Here is a 15,988-nt window from a genome sequence, read left to right as displayed (position 1 = left end):
AGGGATGAACTTATTACTGGCACTTTTTTGTGAGTTTTAAAGATACCCGACGGCTTAAAAGCAATACAAAATTACGAAAGCAGTGACTAAGCGTACACACGTTGGTGGTATTAGGCTAGTTATATCATCATTAAAAATTGTAATTACACGACAAATATCTAAAAGAACGATTCACTCCAGTTTCGTTTATAGGTTTTTAATACATGAGGTATTCCGTTATATATATGCCAAATTGTTGAAAGCAACTTGAAAACGCGCATAAGACTCTTTCATTACAAACAATCTCCTTTGCAGACATTATACATAATTGTATTGAAGAAATAAAGCTTCAACAAGAAAATGTCGACGCAAATGTAAGGACAAATGCTGATATACCATAACAGTTTAATTATTTTAGAAAGTACAATGAATATGCGGCGATGAATTTTAAATAAATGTTTCAGTTACCCAAACATGCGATAGAATAACATTGGATAACATAATAATGCACAGAGCAATGTAACTCGAATCAACCAAGCCTATTTTTAATTGCGAACATACATTGCATTAGGACAAACCGGGGAAAAAGAAAGATAATTGCCGCTTCCATCCCCGCATAATGCACATCTCGGTCTCTCAAGCATTCCCACACAATCCGAAGCTTTTTTCCCAGGGTGATAATGTTTTATCTCACGCAATTTTAATGCTTCTCTTACAAACTACCCTTTTACCATGTCAGTGTGAAAGATTTGCACATTGCTATTCGGCGACACAATTTTGTAAATCTCTTAAAATACAACGTTCAAGGTCACATTTCGAGCAATTTCAAGGTCAAATTGCAAACGTGCCCGGTATCGCGCTGTTTACAAAGATGAGACAATGCGCTATTTCGGCAGATAATATTACATAACGTTTTTTGCGAACCATGATCAAGGTCAAATTTGGTGCAATTTCAAGGTCACGTGGCTCTTGCGCTATATCTTTCTGAAATATTTTAGCCGTTTTAAGGTTAAATGTCGTTTATTTCAAGGTCAAGATTGTTTTTCACTTTGCCGCGCTGCATTATTTAATTTACTTCGTTTAAAGTTTTACAACTTCGTATTGGTTTTTATTGCAGGATCGCACACAATTAGTAAAGTCTTGAGTTGCGCATAAAGCTACATTCTGTTGGTTTGCTCTTTTTGTAAAGAGTGGTCGCCTACCACGAAGGGATTTGCCAGGTTTTTCGTGAATGCAAAAATAGTTTTTTTGTTCAGTGATATTTGTGGGGAGCCTACTGCTTATTTCAGTGCTTCACAAATTTTTTTAAGGCGACCCAAACGTTAAGCGTAATTTTATTGGCAATCTACTTGTTACGCAACCAATGTACTTTCAGTTATTAAAAGGCTTGTGAACCATTGTTAACCGAAGATCCAACTAAATTAAATGGCGAACCACTTTTCCTCGAAAACTGCCTTATTTGGTTAAAAAACCTAAAGGTTACTCAGTAAAACGCAAACCTATAACGATCGAATAAACGGATCAGTATTACGCAAACGTTGGAATTCAATAAAATCTACCACAAAAATTCCCAGTTGTGTAGTGAAGTATTAATTTCACTCAACACCACCCACGTGCCTTTGTACACGTCACAGACGAGTAACAGCGTCATATTTCGCGGTAGGTGAACACCTGCCAAGGATAATAGCGCAGATCAGGTTACTTGGGGGAATTACTTGTCATTTGACACGTCGACGTCAATAATTTCCATCTCAAATTCGCCTGAAAAATTGGGAAATTTGTTTCGCTAAAAATTGGGAAATTTTGCCAGTTGTTTAAAGAGTTGAATAAAAAAACAACTAGTCCTAAAGCATTTTACTTAAAAATAGAGCGTTACATAGACTAATAAGCGCGAAGTGTTACGCATAGTTCTAGATTTTTTGTTCGCTAATATGAACTTTGTGAATTATCCAGCTTGAATTTATAATCACCAACTTACTTAATATTGATGCTACATTGATTCTCGTTTAGTAAATTTAGGTTTTTAGTGGTATTTGAATTGATGATACATCGAGTTTTATGTTTCGTTAAGTTATTGTGAAGTTGCGACATATCCCAAGCTGATTACGGTCAACTATGCATCTATTTAAAACCTCTTTGAAACACAAATTATAACTTGGTTGCAATTGTTGATATCCAATTGGTTTTCTCATCTTGAACAAAATAGTTACCGGAAACAGACCGGCTGTCTTTTATCAATGATAAATAAACTGTGTGTCTATAAACGTTACAAATAAGTGTAAAATCTAAATTGTAAAAGAGTAATGCAACACAAAGCTGTACATTTTGGGAAAATATGTTTTTGCCGCTGTAAAGTCCAATTTGTTTTTGAATATGTCTCCTTCATAGATATTTGGTGATAGTAACCCACAATGTCCTTAAACAGAAATCTCACATAGTTTATCGCATCTTTGTATATTTACGCAAGTAAAATGTCGGCACCGCATTTGACCTTCGCCGACGTGCGTACGACCTTGAGATGGCGTGGTGCTTGAATGGCAGCAGACACATAAGTATGCGAAATCGCTATAAGGCCCCCGGGCTGTGTATACATTTACATGCCGGCGCTCACTGCGTTAGTTATAGCTCCAGGGCAGACGAAAATTGCTGCTATATAGTCTATACACCACCTTCTATTTCTACACGCTTTTTTACTTTACGTTTGCAAAACTTGCTTTCATAATCTTACCAATGGCCAAAATGGAGAATAGTCATGTTAAATTCTTAAAAAAGTGCCCGATACCATTTGCAAGACATCTTTTATCTGTAAAAACTTACAGTCCAAAGTTTTCACTCAACATTTGGTTTCAAGTCTTTTCCAAATCTCATTGTGATAACATTCTCTTCCATTTTATTTCCAACGACAGCACATTGATTTTCTTGCTGGCTTTGTGACAATTTGTTTTCTTGTTATTTTAATCCAATTCAACACAGTTCAAGTTGCAAGCTCAAACGTTTTCACACATTTTTGTCAGTTTCTGATGAAGCTTGATACATGCTGATATCATCACAAATCTTGGACTGTTTGAAAGTAATTCCTTGGTAATTAAATGTCAAATATTCCGGTGTATCCATCTTTTTAAAACAACTTAGTTTAGAATTTCAAATATCTTCTTTTAAAACAGCACTTTGGTTAATTTTTCTACAAAAAAACAAAACTGAAAAAACAATTCCAACTCTCGGTAAACAAATGTTTCTTTCAACTATTTTATTTTCCTTATTGGTCTTTTCGAGGCAGCTGTAGTTTTTTTTTAGTTGCTCGAAATGAATTAGTCGAGATGGTCGCTTAGATCCAAAACAGTTAAACGCAACTCCCACAAAATTTAACTCCTAATAAACAACGTAAACATAAACACATAAAGCTCACAAGCTCCTGTGTGTGTTGCTAGCTGTCGTAGTGAAGTGACTTTGTGCAGGATTGGATCGGCGACTTTATTTCTCTGTCACCGGTTGAACCTGAATCCAAACAAGTCCAACCAGTAATGTTACATGGAAGTCGTCCGGCCAGTTCTCAATGGTAACAACACGCTTTTCCCGTCTCGTCTCACTTGTTGCTATTGTTGTTATTTTCCTATTGTTTTGTGTGTGTATATTTTGGTAAATGATATCAAAGCTATATACGAAATAGTGGTACTTGTTTATGTTGGTTTCTGGGTTTGTTTGATATTTATAAATCTAAATTATGCACTATTATAGTTTGGTGGTTGAATGTACTGGGCGATTCGTTGACGTGTTTCATTTCAAATTGTCACACAAATTGAGTAAAAAAACACAGTTCTGTTGGGTATACAGAAGTTGAAAGTGCATATTATCGAGTCTGATTACAGTATTCGTATTTTCATGACACATGATCCTGGTATTTTCATCTGAATCTGTTTCAGAAACACTAAACATAAACCTATACCTAACAAGTAGCTTCATCAGAAATACAGTTCTCAGCGACAAGACCTTGCACTTATGATAAACGACGACCATTGTTCAAATGTTGAAATGGAGTTTACTATGTCTACAAGATCCCTGGAAATTTTAATTTTGAGAAAACGGTTTTGGAGTACTCATTTATCTTAATTTGTTTATCTTAATTTGAAATTCCGAACTTCTACGCTCTGTAATTTAGTGTAATAAGTTTGTTTCTCTCTTTCTTTATTTTGAAAACGTAAACAACAACATGTGCATTTTTTTCTTACAAAGCTTCTTGTAAACATGGCACACTATACAAGTTTCAAATTGTGTCGAACATTTCAAAGACAAAATGTCAACAAACTTTAATTTCCAAAGTAATTTGAGACCACCGACAGAAACGAAAACGATCAAAATAACTTTAAACGTCAATTTTTGTAAAAATAAAACCGTTTTCCAATTTCATGCACCACAATAGTGGATAGATCACAGTGCAATCTTTAACGACCGGGTTTTCGAACAAACCAATTGTCTCGGTCATATTGTTCTATTGTTTTGGACGCGAAAGTGGCGATCACGTGATAACGATGGCGATTGTGTCGTCATAGATGCATACCTTCTTTTTCTCGGCAGCAGCGATTCGACGGCAAGTCTCGAGCTGTGCTGCGATGGCCGATGGCGATTAATACAGTTTCCTTAGATTGTTTTCGAGTGTTATCTTGTGTTTCGTAACAATCGACGACTATTTGTCACCTGGATTTGTATTTTATTTAGATTGGTGCATCCTGAAATCAGTATTAGGATTTCTCTGCGTCAGTAGCAAGCTTGTAACAGTTCTAACATTCGGAAAAGCAACCAGTCGCGGTTAAAAGTGGATGATTTACTATTTCTGCTGCACAGAGGAAACTTAGATATGATGTCAACTATTCGAGAACAGGACTTTGCCGAGCTGTGAGTACTTTGTTACATATATTACTTTCCATATTTGCAATGTTGCATGTAACCAAGGCAATAAGTTTCAAAGTTCTTAATGAACATAGTGCAGTTGCTGCATGTAGCCCAATTATGGTTTGTCTGGTTAGTCTTTTTTGTATGTTTTGAAACAAGTAAGATTAATGTAAAATACAGAAGAGTTTAGAAGAAAGCTTTTGGGTATTTTGGCACTTTTTGCTTGATAGATTATATGCTGCTTGCTCTAATTATATAACTTGCATTAAACTTGCCTGTTATATAATAGGCAAAATTACATCCAACTTCTATGCAACGCCTATTATTTATCTATAGTGCCATGTTTCCCCATCATCTAACTTTGCCTATTATGGAATTGTGAGAAAGAGTAATTTAAAGCCAAACCACACAATTTCGTGATTTGCTGTGATTTTCACGCCCAGCGGTTGAATGACTTAAATAGCTTAAGGGTTGTTTCCATTTTGTACAACACAGCCACGAATTTTATCGTGATTGATTTCCTGTGCTATAATGTCATTCTAATCTGAATGGCGTATTACTAAACTTGTGAATTATATCTATTAAAAACCCGTGTATTACTTGGGACAAGAATACGATGTTGATTTAGTTCTTTTTTTATGTTGACTATTAAATAACATTCTGAAGAACTTCAACCAAATTCGGACAGCTTTGCATTTGCACTAAAACAGAATCATTTCAAATTCACTCAACTTTATGTTTGATACTGAAACAGATCTTAAAACATTGCACAGAAGAAGTTGACGCTGTATTTTATGAAATCTTCTTACATATGCGGCGATTCTGCCGAAGCCGTTTTAACACTGGTCACTAACTTAAAATGAAACAACTAGTATTTTGATGCTGATGTTAGGTCTACAAGCAAATACTATCTGATCTGCTAAGCTGTACAAGCAGATTCAAAGAGTCCTTATGTAATCCTAGGATAAGCCTTTATGTTTTTGTTTAAGTAACTCCTGTTAGTATTATCAAACAACAAAGTTTCAAAATGGCGATTACATAGTTACATTGACCCCTGTGTTTTACACTGACCCCTGTGTTTACTTTGCTACTAAAATACGATTGTTAAACACGTATTACTGTGAACGCTATTGACTTGGGTGTTTATAGCTCATAACTCTTCATATTTGTTTACCTTTGATGCCCTTTTAGCGTTCAAATGTTTAGGACAAATGCTTTGTACCACAGCATCGCTTGTTTCTTGTAGTTAAACATAAGTTGACGGACTTCTAAATCCATTTAGTTTGCAAATATTAACTTGCAGTGGTACAGGCTGCTACTTGTAACGACAGTTTGTAAAAATTTAATTTTTATAAGTAAGTTAGCATACAAAATTTAGAGTTTTCAGGAGGTCGAAATGTATTTGAGGAGACTGACGTCAATTGTCACATGACAAGACAACTAAACCTTTTACAATAATTGATATGAGTGTACATCTGTACATTAATATCTTATGAGCTCAAAATATATTTTTACAACCTTTTCTGAAAACGGATTACTTAAAAACAGGGTTTGTTAAAAATTACTATGCGTTAGGAAAAGAAGGCACTGTGTTTTGTGCTTTGCTGTCTTTAAACCCAAAGTTTTCCTTGGAATCGTCTATCGCGACATTATCATTGTGACGTCATACTCTACGTCAGTGACAGCGTCGGAAAACACATTTCTCTATTTTCGTGTCCTGCTTTTATGTTGATGAAGGCGATTCGAGTTGTCCTTAGTTATCTCATGATTCAGCTACCTTTAAAAAGGTGATGGATTTATTGTTTTCTCTTCAGTTAACCTTGTATTCGGGGTAGTGGATGTCTGGTTAGTCTTCTGTGAACGTATTGAAGGCTTTTTGTGACATTTTATAAGACTTGCCTCTGTGGTCAATTTTGCTAAAAAAAGGAGCAAATAAGTTAGGCGGTTTAAGGTAACTTTCCGTTGCTAACCTAAAAACCGAAACATTTCAAATTAAAGCAAAACGGTTTCCAAAACTTAGTTAGAGATGAGATAAATTACAGTTTAGGAATCATTTGCTGTGTATTGCAACCTGATAGAGATGGCAAAGGGATTTAGACGTTATATTGTTAAGCTAAAAAACTCAATTTCGTTATGTTTTCGAAGTGTTGTGTGACCAACGCCATAGTTGAAACGCATCTGGTGGTTGTTTTGTTATTTGATTTGTTAGACCGTAGCCTTTTATTACTTAAATGGCCACCTTAAAAAGACCATATTTTCCAATGGTTTAAAACCTAAGATAAAAAATGTCACTAATGGTGTGAGCATTTGCCGAAACTTCTGAACAATAAAGCATGTGTTTACGTCGATTTTGGACGTTATATAAGGCCATGTTGTGTATGTGAAATGGATGAAACCGCTCTACCTACCAGTATCTTTATCAACTATGCCTTCGAAATGTGTGAAGTAAAGGTATTCGTAACTATTCCCCATAATTGCATCCTAAAACGCGACCTTAGATGGTGAAGTGCAGAGTGCCTAAGATGGACCTTAGGTTAATCAACAGTCACGCACATAACGTGGAATTTGCAGCCTAATTATCACATTTGCCAGACAGAACACGAGACTTCTTTTGTGGAAACCTTGCTGCCTAACTTGGACAAAGCATTTCATTTATATAACTTACATGTTTTTTTGTGTTTTGTTGTGGAAACCTTTTGCCTTGGGTTGTTTCGTGCATGGAGTGGCAACCAGCCATGAAACTGCAGCTTTGCGGGTGATTTCTATGTCGTGTGGTGGATTAGAATCACTCACGCACTCTAGCGGATTTTGTGGAATCAAAATCTCATTGTCTTTCAGCTTCTGTCTGTCTTCCTACGGCCCTTATTTGGTGCGGACCACTTTGTATCCGTCTGCCTTAAAATAGCGACAATCTCTCACGTGTTGTGGTCGCTTCCTTTAAAGCTTCAGTTTAATCCGATTCTCTTTGTTTCATTTCTGGAAAAAGTTTTGTTTGCGAATTTTGTCAAATGATGTTCGAGCAGAATAGACAAATAGCTGCTTGGAGTTGTGACCTTTAAAGAAAAGTTTGAGAAGGAGGTTCGGATCAGGTGTACAAGCAATCTAAAGTGCATGTGGAAGTCTGGGATCAGTTTAGTTGTAACAAGTAAATTTTGCCACATAAAATAGCACCGATTTGAACTGTTTCAATGAGAATCATAAATAACTCGGCCAGCGAAGGCAAACGTTTTCCAAAAGTTTATGTGATTTGTTTTTCAAAAGGTTGCACATTTGATCCGTTGTTTTTGCTTTTATATTTTGTAAGCTGTTTTAAAAATCACAAGTTCGGGAAATGTTTACAAAATGAAAGGCGACAATGGCAATAGAACAGGGAAAGATTCCCAGAAAAAATGTACCAGGATTTATAACTAAGTTGTTTTGTGGCTACGAATGAACTGTTTTACTTGACAGAAACCAACGACTGATGTTGATACTTGTGCTTTGTCTTTGGCGCCACCAATCGAAAATCGAGTTTGTTGGTTTACTTCCGTTTGGTGTCACTAGCGTCCTGTAATTAGTTCTTTTTGTTCTACGTCCCAGTCCGGGATTGACGTTTTTTTCGCTTTGTTACTCACTTTGTCAGTAATCTTGTTGCAAATCGGGTCGAGTCTACTTTTTCACGGTTAACGTATAAAAGTATGACGCCAATACAAGATATCTATACGTAGTGCACACTGTTTTGGCCTGTGAGGGTTTATCAGTGCAGTTGATGACAAAAGATTGGCCACATATGCTAATGTACTCACATATCTAAAAGTAAACCCAAATCCAAGTACGAAAGGGAATATAAACAACACGGCACTAAATTTTGAAATGACAAAAGTCCCATCTGTAAACAATCGTTTTATCAGATGCTGTTTTCTACTGTCTCGCCACACAGACACGGAAACATTTTGCACCCCTTAATCCGAAGCGTGGGCGGCCTAATATGTGGGAAATTATAACTTTCTAGTTTAGACCGATCGTATCTTTGAATTCTTAACATATAGTAAACCCTTCAATCAGAATTTATCCTAAAATCGCAAAATTGTTTTCATTAATTTATAAAACGAAAAACAACTGTTCTATGAAATTGAACCAAAATTTATGCACCCGGTGTTTTGAGTTTAAATTTTCGAGAAAGAAATTAAATCCAATTTCGTGGTACTCGGTGACAATGGTTTGTTTTTTGTGTCTTGATGATTCAGCGACATTTGCTAACTCGCGAATGTCTTCCAACCTGTAAGTGTGTGGTGTCTACATGGTTTAGGAAGAAAATTTTCAGGCTTGCGTCAAGTTTAAAGGTTTTTGGTTAATTTTTGGCGCACCGTTTATGCCACATCTTGATGTCTTTGTTTAACAATTTATCATCTACAAATATTGGGGTAAAGGATGAAACCAATATTTCACGTTTAGCGCAAGATTACAACGGTGGATTTTACCGGATTTGGAGATTAATAAGGCGGTCAATTTGACGATTTAATTTTACCTTCTTTGGGGAGAAGTAATTAAGGAAGCTATTGTTTAATTTTTGCACGACAAATCCGTGGATAGAACTTGGGCAAAAATTTTATCTTGCGAAAAATGACAACCAAAAGAAAACATATTTGAGAATCCTGCTTGATCGTTATTTTATTTTAAATGTTACAGCAAAATCTACTTAAGTATTTTTCTCAGCGGGAGTCACAGACAAATTTAAGGCCTGTTTCTGCAAGTTTTTGTGCAAGAGAAGCCACTTTGTTAACAAGTGTTGTTCTGTGTCCACTACTTATGAAAATATTTATGAAAGCATTATGGTTGAAATTAATTGTAAAAGGATTTTGCGCTTCTTTCTAAAGTAAATGTTAAGTGCAACGAATCATGTGTTACTTTTGAAGTATACCTCGATGTTGAATACAATTATTTTTGCGAAACCTAGTTTAAACTTGCAATTTGGTTGGAAAACTTTACTCACCACAATCGACTTTCTGCTTTGACTTCCAAAAAAAGAAACAAACAACAACAAAACACGCAAACAGGTGCAACGTGCTGGTGATTGGCACTTGACGATTGGCCGGCGGTTTTTGTGTAAATACGCGGTAAAACTATATGGGAAACACTGGAAGAAAACATTTCGCTTAAGTGTATTGCGGTTTTGTGTGGGTTATATTAACTTAAAGAGAAAGGAACAAAAAGTTTGCAGATTTTTCCTGAAGGTCGGCGTGTAGGTTAATCTCGCAAGTTAGTAACCACAAGGTTTTTTTTGCATTGACTGACGGGTTTTGCAAGAACTTGGCCTTTAAGGTAAATCCATTATTTGCATAAAAGGACTTTCGAAATTTCATTGTCGACTCTACAACTGATATTTCTACAATTCCGAAGAAGGTAAAACAAAAAATTAATGCGATATTGAGTGAAGCATCAACAATAAGGAAAATATTATTTTTCCAATTTTTGCCCTACTTGTTTGTACTGGACTTTTAATCAAATCACCAAGTGTAGATTGTATTAACTTTGTGTAAAGACTGTAATTCATCTGCCTTAAGGTTTTCTAAATTACAAAAGTTACATGGATCATATAAATATGATAATATGATGTAAGTTATTTCTTGCTTGCAACTGAACCAATAATTTCACGAAGCAAGGCCCAAAACTTAAGGTGTAGAAATTCAAACCAAACCACACATTACCCTGATAAAATCATCGTTGACATTGGGGCGTAACTTGACCTTCACCCAATACTTGTATGCAAATGTATTTTGGGGGGTTAGGTGGGCAAAGAAACTTTTTATGTTTAGGTTTGTTGTTTACACTTACCCTGGAATGTACATATGAGGAGATTATCAGAAGATGCAATAAAGAAAAAATCGGGCTGCTAGAATATCCGTTTAAATTAGTGTTTCAAACCCAAAAATGGCTTTGAAAGTTTATGGTTTAAAATTCGGTCAAATTTGTTTAATGCATTTGCCACACTTTTCAGTTTATTATACAAACAAGTTTTTTAAAGCTGCCAAAAAAAATTATGTTCTCTGTTTTTTATTAACTTGTATACCAGATTCACTTTTAGGCTCTTAATATTTTTTTCCCAAACCTGTTACTTTCTACCTCTTTCCGAACATAAAAATCGTATGTGCACATCTCTGTTTTTTTTCACGAAGTTTGTTAAATAGTATGTTTGAGTTAACGGTTTGTCCTGTGATCATTTAACTACCAGAAATAAATTTACGGTGAGCGCAAATTCTGTACAAGAAACCTTGTTTTAATTTCAACCACTTCGTACACAGGGATGGTTAGAAATCCCCTCGGCTCGCAGAGTTTGGAAAGTCCGCTTGTGTTTATAGTTTGCGACATTAGACGTCTCTCACCACAGCGCAAACCAACGTAGTCTGTTGTCGCTGTTCTATGTAAACATTGTTGAACTTGTCATATATACAGCGCACATATTATAATATAAACGTGCGACGTCAACTGTTAAAGACGCAGAACCGAACGAGATTAGCTCATTTTCCAAGGCAAACTCCCAAAATTCTAATCAGTTTGTTATATACTTGGTCAAATTCGGTTTCCAAAAACTATTTGTTTTTTAAAATTCGTGTAATCTTTTAAAACTCCAAAAAAACTTGTTAATGGAAATTTCTGTGTCTTTTTAACCCCGCTTTGAACATTTTGATTCCTGGTAAATTTAAGCATTAAATTTGTTTCTTCTGTAAAAATATTGGCTTGTACATGTTTTGTTTACAAAATTTAAAACTGAAAATTTTTTACCTAAGATTATTAGATTAGCTTTACAAAAGTTGTATTGTTTTTTTTTTTTTTTTATAGTTTGCTGTAAGTCAAACGCACACAAAGGACACTTGGCATACCTTGGGTCCCTATACGACTTTGGCAAAAGATAATTACAAAGCAATGTTGGTTGTTAAACTAACTCCCATCAGCCGTCACTAGCGGTTAAACAAACAAGTTTAGTTAACTGCGAGTTAATGAGAAAATAGCAACCGGTCGTAGAGAGTGTTAACGACCATTTGTCACCAAAATGCACGCAAACTAACCCAGATATACTGACAGGAGAAGCAGTGTGTAATCCGTCCTAGGTATTGTGGGAATAAATCTAGCATCACTTTACTTGTAGAGCTTTCCATTTTGAGGAGAATCGCTTCAATAGTTTCTTATGTTCATACACAACACGGAAAAGCCCAGGGATTGACACAAACATGGAAAACATCACGATTGATGGCCTCATTGTTAAGTGTTTAACTTTGTTAAGGTGTATCTTCTGTGGAGTTTCCCCTTGTATTGTTGATGGTGTGGTTTTTAATTTGTGGCATTGCTTTTCTGCTTACTTACACATCCACAAAAGAGGAAAACAACTTTCAAACAAATGCGAAACAAAACTTTTACAATCGAAATTCCTTTTTGACTTACTGATGCATTTCTATGTTGTAAATTTCAAGGCTTAATTTAACAGTTATTATTTGTTTGTGTTCATATTCTATTTGAATAAGATTTTTATCGACTAAGTATTAAAGCAAAAAAAAAATACGCGCTATAACACAATTTATTTTATTTCTCTACAAATTATTGTGATTTGGGTTAGGGGACTGTTTTTAACGTTCAGAAATATGACCAATTGAAAAACAAAACAAATCCAGAATCGCTCCAACACTATTAACTTTCTGTTTTACAAGTTTTCATGAACTTATTCAGGTCAGGGACTGATTCTTAAACGTGCAGAAATTTTACCCAAACAAATTTACCAATTCCAGCCTATTACCTAAATCCCAACATCAACATTCGATTGGGATGTGAGAAAGGCTCGCGATTCAAACAAACGCTACGTTCTTAATCCCTCTACCGACCCTCCCCCCAGAAAACGCGATTTTTAACCGCGGTCAAACGATGTAGAATTCTTCTTGGCAACGCCTCTCTTACCGCGAGGTCAACGCCAAATTACCGTCAATTTCGCGAGATGCTTCTACTTCCATTATCTTTTAACGGACACGATTCTGGAGCAAACGACCGCCGCCCCTCCCACCCCCAAGGACGCGCGCGCGTTCTCTCTAAGCGCCTACCATTGTGACGTAACAAATGTCGCGCGCACCTGTGTAATTCAAGGCCGTAAAACGCGTATTATGGATGAATTACGTCGAGCTGAGGAAGCTACTTGATGTAACGCGAGATGTTAATGGTGGCGCAAGTAATGGAACGCACAAACTTCAACTATTCCTTGACGGCAACGCAGCTCGGTTTAAACTTACACAAAGGGATTTCCCTTACTCAGCCTGGCGCCTGCATTGATGCTTGCGTGGAGTCGGTGATACTTTGCAAAGTGGACGCCTAAAATTTTGACAATTGTATTAAAGTAACAAGTTCCAATGTTTCATACCAAACGAATACCTTAAAAAACAACCGTAAAAACATTTTTCTTAAGACTTGTTCGTGTTTTAATACAAATTGCCAGTAGATCATCCAGTTTGAATTAACTTTGATTGGCAACAACAGCATATTGCCGAAGCACCAATGTCCTCCATCTCACGAACCTCTGGTCAAGTTAATGCCATGTCTATTGGCCGATTATTTTTTACAAAACAGTGTTCAAGTTTTTTTGCAAACCGTCTTTTTTACTTTTTTTTTGTTGCACAAAGTACTATGACAGGTTTCACACATGAACTTTTGTAGAACCACAACTTAAACATGACCGACAGTGGAACAACAAATAGTTGGTTGCTTAGATACAAATCGGTGTGCTATGGAAATCATCAACGTTAAGACGGTTTCAGCAAAAAAGGGCCAAGTCACTCTTGGCTAGAACTGGCGAAAATTGCCCCAAAACAAACAGTGCAGTTCACTTGAGCACGCATATCAACCACAGGCAAATTATGAATCTACCAATAACCCGACCGCTGTGCATGGCAGAGATTTCAACACTCTCGGCTATTCCAACTCCTATGATGCAAATCGCGTTAGCATTTTAAACAATCCAAAGTTTATGCCTAAACAATTGGACTATTATTCCAAGATTCTACGTGATTCATTCAAACCGGGGCCCAATGCAGAATAAGCTTGAATTGAAAATATGGAAGTTTTGTTTAGAAGTTTTAAGGCCTTTTTTCGGTTATCTTGATTTATTTTGTTGTTTTTGCGGTTTAGTCTGCAGTTTTCCTTTAGTCTTTGACTTCAAAAATAAAATTCTTTGCGAAGTTACGAATGCAAAGGATATTAAACGCTCAATAAACTGTTATATTGTTTTGGGAGCCTGTTAAGTTTTGTTGAAGCCTTTTGTTTGTTGTATAAATGTAATACTCGTAATTGAAACTTAAAGCTGGAATCACCCAGTCCGTTGCTTGGTGGATGAAGACTAAAAAGCCTTATAGCAATAGATGTAAGCTCAGAACTTACATCTATTGTATAAATGTAAATATTATTTGCGAAAACAAGATTGGTGACATTAATCGGTCGTGACATACGATGGTTAGTGTTGGAGACTTAAGCATATGTTGTTAGTTGGGCAAAATTATTCATTGGCTTTTCGTGTGGTTGCGTAAAACATATGGATTCTGTCTATGGGTTATCCTTGCATCAGATCCTACACAACTTGATACGAGTGCTCTCAAATAAGCAGTTTTTCATTCCTCAATCTTAATTGATCAAAAATAAAATTGCCAGAGACCTTGTATTTATTAAATACATTGGAATGCAGACGATTCAACTATCACTGTTGAGTGTTGACATCATTAGTGCAAGAATGTACATGTGTAGAATATATGGACTATATACAAGCTGTCTGAATGTTTGTTTTTTCGTTCAAGCTACTTTTACTTCAGTGTCTGTGGTATTTTAAATAGAATCTTCATTTTACGAATTTTTTTAAACGTTTGATCAAGTTTTGGGTAAAGTTTGTTGAAGTAATTCATTATTTTTGACGTTCTCTTTCGAACATTAAGTAATTGCTGTTGTTCACGTTTTGCCCCGACTTGAACAACATCACAGAAAGAATCAGAGCGAATTTTGTAAACAAACTTTGAAGACATTCAACTGTTGTTGTGAAAACCGAACCAATCGTGCTACCTTGAATGTATTGTTCAAGTACTTCGTGTTGTTTGCAGTGGTAAACACCTGGCTAGCCATAAACTCCATAGTGTAAAGTGTGGAGGTGTTTGGAAGGTGCAAATTGCTGTGGAGTGCACGCAATTAAGCTATATCGCCATCCAGACTACATCCTACGCCCACTTTGTGGTGCAGGGAGCCCGAATTCTTGCCTTGAAGTGTTTTTTTCTGCACTCGAAAGTGCCGCCAGATGTCCCTACTTTCGCAGCGAGTGTTTTCGCACAATTTTGGCCAAAAATTTATCGAAAAAATGTTGAAATTCGATCGTTTTAAGTCCACGAGACCCATCGAGTTTGGGCCGTGGATTTAAACTGGAAAAATACATGACATTATGGTGGAGAAAATTTTGCGAAACCTGCGTCAAACCAACGTAACTTAACGGACAATTTGAATTTTCTTGACGAATTTAGTTTTTAGGAAATATTGCACAAGTATTGAATTCGCATTTATAATGCCAAGTTTTTTTTTGCAGCAAACACGGAAGTAAGAAATATTTTTTACCAACTTTACTTGTTTTTATTTGCTGTTCAATAATTAATGCGTTTAGTCTGATAGCTAACTTAAAATATTTCAAAAAAATAAAAATACATGACATGAATTTTGATTTGGTATGTTTAAACACCGTTTTCAAAACGTTTTGCTTTACGTTAGAACCAAATGGTTGAGATTCGTAAATATTTTAAGTAACTAATTTTATTATTTGGTATGACAAGCTTTATATAGATCGGATTTCTGGCTCCTTGGAACCGCCGTATTCATAACTGTTCAGTTTCGAATATGAAAAACTTTTCCCAAATTAGCTACAAAAACATATTAGTCTCAAAAAAGATATTCTCATATTTTGATCAAGCCAGATTATTCTATATTTGCAAAGTTCGGAAATAACCCTGGTTATGTTAACTTATCAAAAGATGGAAGTTTCTCTTTACGTTGGACCGCCTCTGCGTCAGTGACCGGTTATTAAATCTAACGCACTCGCGTAAATTTAGCGCACACAAGCCTTACGTCCGGCGAATAATCG

At 35.9% G+C, this 15,988-nt stretch overlaps 1 long non-coding RNA gene across 1 annotated transcript; it reads right to left on the bottom strand.

Moving 5' to 3' along the window:
- Nucleotides 1-180: 180 nt before the first annotated feature.
- LOC145228451 (uncharacterized) lies at nucleotides 181-3,677 on the bottom strand. The gene is made up of 2 exons (XR_013860079.1): nucleotides 2,797-3,677; nucleotides 181-1,740 (listed from the first exon to the last, which is right to left on the bottom strand). It is a non-coding gene; the product is annotated as an uncharacterized LOC145228451 (long non-coding RNA).
- Nucleotides 3,678-15,988: the final 12,311 nt, after the last annotated feature.

This window comes from Phallusia mammillata, chromosome 5, assembly GCF_965637545.1.
Source record: "Phallusia mammillata chromosome 5, kaPhaMamm4.hap1.1, whole genome shotgun sequence".
NCBI classification, from domain to species: domain Eukaryota; kingdom Metazoa; phylum Chordata; class Ascidiacea; order Phlebobranchia; family Ascidiidae; genus Phallusia; species Phallusia mammillata.
The sequence above is the reverse complement of the archived record's forward strand: the minus strand, read 5'-3'. Positions and strand labels throughout refer to the sequence as shown.